The sequence below is a fragment of the Perca flavescens genome, chromosome 5 (assembly GCF_004354835.1).
Source record: "Perca flavescens isolate YP-PL-M2 chromosome 5, PFLA_1.0, whole genome shotgun sequence".
In the NCBI taxonomy this organism is placed as follows: Eukaryota; Metazoa; Chordata; class Actinopteri; order Perciformes; family Percidae; genus Perca; species Perca flavescens.
The window spans coordinates 18,360,764-18,366,043 of NC_041335.1; positions in this window are offsets into that span (position 1 = coordinate 18,360,764).

Consider the following 5,280-nt stretch of genomic DNA (forward strand, 5'->3'; position numbering starts at 1 on the left):
AAAGTACAGGTTGTTTACAACAAACGACGTGTGCTCCAAGACTATACAACCGTCCCTTATGGCTACTAGGGATGTTTCAGGATTTGATGGTAGGCTTCAACACCCTTTTAGCCTCGTTATCAGTGGTCCTTCGAATTGTGGAAAACATATTTTGTCAAAGACATTATTGAAAACATGTCCTCTGTTATTTCACAAAAAATTGATAACATAGTATACATCTATTCATGCTGGCAACCAATATACGATCAATTGCTTAAAACGGTGAATATAAATTTTGTACAAGGTCTCCCGAATCGTTCTGTGACGAGGCACTCTTGCCTACTACTAAGAATAATTTGCTCATTATAGACGATTTAATGAATCAAGCCTGTGATAATTTGGAAGTTCAAAAGTTTTCACACAGTATGTCCATCACCGACGTCTTAGTTGTATATATTTAGTGCAGAATCTGTTTATTCAAGGTAAAGCTAGTCGTACAATCAGTTTGAACACCAACTATATGATTATTTTCAAAAATGCTAGAGATCAACATCAAATAAGCTTGCTGGCACGGCAAATGTTCCCCCGGAAATTCTAAATATTTTTAGAGGCTTTTAAAGACGCCACTAGTTACACCTTTGGCTATCTATTGATAGATTATAAATCCACAACCCCCGATATTTTAAGACTCAGAACAGCTCTGATATCCCCACAGCAGGTTGTATATGTTCCTAGAAAAAAAAGTAATAATGTCAAGCCGAATGGAGAGGAATTTTACATTGTTAGACATGCTACATAAGGCGTCACCCAGAGCGAGAGGTGTCATTGTGAGCAACGCTAGTCCAGACTTTATCAATGCGCTTTGTGAAATAGCTTTGAACGTCCTAAGAGGCCACATACCACTGTCTAATAATCAGTACAAACTGTTAAAGAAGAAGAAGAAAGTTATTAGACTAATAGCTGATAAAAAAGTTAAACATTTAAAAAAAAAAAAAAGACAATCAATCAAACAGGGGGTTTCTACTCCCTCTCCTGGGTGCCGCTATCCCATTCATAGCAAGTCTTATCAACAGGAATTGAGATGGAACACACGCAGAAAATGTTTTTGGTTCCACAAAATCAATTAGTGGCATTACAACCTCCTCAAACAACGGACTCCTCAAATGTATCTCTGCGACAGTCTGTACAAAGTGAATTGGACCGAGCCATGAGTGATATATTGAAACAGCCTGACATTGATGTATATGAAAAAGCTAAAAGATATTCCAGTATTCTACAGCGGTACTTAGTCATGATAAAACAGGGTGAACGCGAAAAGTGTGTGATTACATTATCAATACCTGAAGTTGATTCAAAGGATGATTCAAAAGATGAAGAAGAAAATATGTTAAAGACAGAAGTGTTGAAACATATGCCTATAAGAAATAAAAGAAATGCAGAATACATATTGGCTTCATTATCCCGACACAATGACCAGTTATCTTGGACAAATCAAGGGGAAATAGTTGTTGAAAATAAGAATGTGCCTGGAAGTCATCTGTATGATCTGCTGAAAAGTGTCACAACCCATAATAATGTTCCAGAACACTCTAGACCAAAAGGGTGGAACATATTTTTAAAAACGTTAGCTAGCTTAAATGTGCCACTCTCCGTAATCCCAAACACGAGGGTACGCTGTTCTATTGAGGCTTTTAAAACTGTTGCATCATCTGAAACTAATACACAAACGCCTATGATTGTTCCACGAACCCCTCGCACTCCTAGAGCAATAAGAATGGCCCCTGTATTTACACATGGTACACCATCTGCTTTACGAGCAACTAGTACTCCTAGAACATTTAGTATTACACCACCCATTGCTAAGACTCGCTGGTCTAGTTTTTTTAATCTTTTTATATTTTCTATTACACTACTTTATTTTTTTTTTTTTTTTAAACATATTTTTATTATTTTCTATTTTACTTTTTTTTTAAAACCTATTTCTATTATTACACTACTTTATATTTTACTTTTTTTTTTTTTTTTTTTAAACCTATTTCTATTATTACACTACTTTATATTTTACTTTTTTTTTAAAAAACCTATTTCTATTATTACACTACTTTATATTTTACTTTTTTAAAAACCTATTTCTATTATTAACTACTTTATATTTTACTTTTTTTTTTTTAAAACCTATTTCTATTATTACACTACTTTATATTTTACTTTTGTTTTAAAAACCTATTTCTATTATTACACTACTTTATATTTTACTTTTTTAAAAACCTATTTCTATTATTACACTACTTTATATTTTACTTTTTTTTTTTTTAAAACCTATTTCTATTATTACACTACTTTATATTTTACTTTTTTAAAAACCTATTTTTATTTTGTTTTTATTCTATTGAGAGGGGTGTTTTCTATTTGATGTGTTTTCATTCATTTTGTTTTTGTTTTTATTCTATTGAGGGTGTGTTTTCTATTTGAGGTGTGTTTTCTTTATTCAACTATATGAAAAGTCAGTGTTGTATGTAAACATGTGACATAAAATGAATGTGTTTTACATAAATTTTCTATTCATGTGTTTGGCTTTATTCGACTACGTGAAAATGCTGTGTTGTATGTAAACAGGTGACATTAAATGAATGTTTTACATTAATTTTATCTGTTGAATGCATTTTTTTTTCTGTATAATTTGTTTTAAAAAAAAAAAAAAAAAAAAAAAAAAATTAAGGCATTATAAGAATAGTATATTCCACATTCTTTATTTTTGAAAAGAAACATCATTACACAATTTCTACCTATAGGTGGAACATGAACATTGTACACATTTAAATTTCTGATCGTGACACACAACGGGGTGTATACTGCTAACAAAATGGCTGACCATTGTATCGTTGCATACAAGATTAGTGCCATACATGCTCAATACTTTTGTATAAGGAATCTTTTTCTGAATATGACATAAAAAGAAGACGCAGTGCTGGCCACATGTTGTAGAATAATTATTTTGCACTTGGATTGCTGAATGGTACATCTCCACACAGTTCTTTAAGAGGAAATTGCCAATTTCCTGCGGGAAAAAGGTAGGTGGATGTCCAAAGCTATCAAAGAACAAACCATGCTTGTTCTCTGTAATGTAAATACCTAGCCAGTGTTCACCCGGCATATTACTGGGCTGTGTATTTACAACGAGCATGGCGGGTAATTTACAAACAACTGTTTTTGGGAGATGATCGCATGGTATTACTCCTAAGAAATTTGTGTCTCTATTCATTCTTTTTCTAAGGACGCTGGTGAGTTCTATTGTATTCATCTTTAGTAGTGGTCCAATAGGACTTGCCGTCTGTTAGATATTTCGATTACAGAGTCAAAAACTGAATAGCAGATAAGGGTCACAGTCCTAGGAAGGGGATTTCTGAACCGAACTTCCAAGCGAACGTTACCGTTCTTAATCAGTGAAACATTTCCTGAGCCCCCACCGTCAGGTTCCAAATTAAAACAAAATAGAGTATAACCAGCCCCAAAATCCTCTCGTGTTATGGCTAGTGACCTGTCTTTTAAATGGCGTCCTGTTGATTCAACCAGTTGATAATATTCCCGTACATATTGCCCTCTTTGAAAAAAGGGGCTGAAAAGGACGGGCTGGGTGAGGCTGTCCATCGGCATAAAGGCTAATAAATTCTGTATTATAGTTTCCAAAATTAAAGGGGTTATGGGCATACGACCCAGTGTATGCTTCATTATCTACGAAAGCTATGACTACAAATTTAGGAATCTGTCCTATGAATAGGTTTTCTTGGTTGCAAACACGTGTGCCTGTAGGTATTGAGAAGGTTTTTAGAGCTACTCTGTCAATAGCATATTTTGCATTAGTATGCTGTAGGGCCCTACTATGAGCTAGTCTAACAGTTGGTGCCACTGATATTTTCTTGACAAATAGACTAGCAGACATTATTTTCACAGCGAATTGACATTTCCAGGGTCATTAGTGCAAAGTCATCTTTTGAACGTATGAATTTCAGAGACATGTCCACACCATTTAGCAACAATTTTTCTTGAAAAAACAAATCTGCGTGTACTGGTGCTATTAATTCAACAATACGGCTTTCGGATGTGTATTCACCCCTTTGTGTCAACCCCAAATTATCGCCTGTGATAGAGGTCTCATCCATTTTGCCCGCTGTGTCCTTACAAAATAGCCCCTGTGCTAAATTGCGTAGCCAATGTGTCCTTTCCATAATTCAGAAGACATTCTATAACGGATCGATAAGGATACGTATTTGAAGACTGTGTGATCAGTCTATCACCCAACATTATATCTACTTGTGAAAAAGACTGCATCCAGGATAGTTTATAAAACCTACATCGGCTGCGTTAGCCAACAATGTGCCATCAGGGTTTGTAATCCTTACACGTGTATACAAGTATGAATCGTTAAGGTCGAGATAATCCTCCCCGCTAGCCGAAATGAAAATTCAATAGGACCTCCGTCCGCTAGAGCTGACATTGGTGGGATTTCTACAAATGTAGATTTTTCGATAGATGTTTGTGTGTACGGTACTGTAAACAGGTCCAATTCGGTCTTCACACACTCTTCGGACTGATTATGAATAAACGCCATGATTGATTCTGTAAAATTAAAATATGTCTTTTGTCAGGGACAGAGAGCGTCGTTTCGAGCTCTGCGCCTACTGACAGATGCTTTTTGAGAATTCTTCGTTTTTGGTGGTGTTTTTATGCTTTTTGTTCACAGTCCGGATACGCCCACATCCTGGCGGGCTTCTTTTTAATGCTTTGCGTCTGTACACCATGAGCCCATTGCCCTGTTGTCTGGATGCCACGGCGTTCCTGACATTAGTCACAACATCGCGCCAATAAAACCACTTGCTGCTGTTTTCAGATGGGGTTTGGCTATATTAAACCCCTTTTTAAAAGTGGAACAGCCATTCGAAATAAATTTCTGAATATCCCCCTAATCCATGCCCATATTGTGTGCTGGCACCTATGAAACCCGCAACTCTCCACCAGCTTGATTCATGTAATAGTGCATATATCTTCCATCATCGGCTGTGTACGCTTTCCTCATCATTTTAATGATGTTTCACAGGTCTAAAATGTAGTTTGACAATTACTTTTCCGTATGAGAAAGGGATGTGTTGGTTCTGATCGTCTCGTAGTTCTATCTGAATATCAGTAATAGTCGAGCGTGACAACGATGTGTAGTGAGGACTGTCGAACTCAGAGTGGGCATACGTTTGCTCTCATCAGAGATATTTATACAACGGAGCAGGGGTACATGACTATCACCGACTA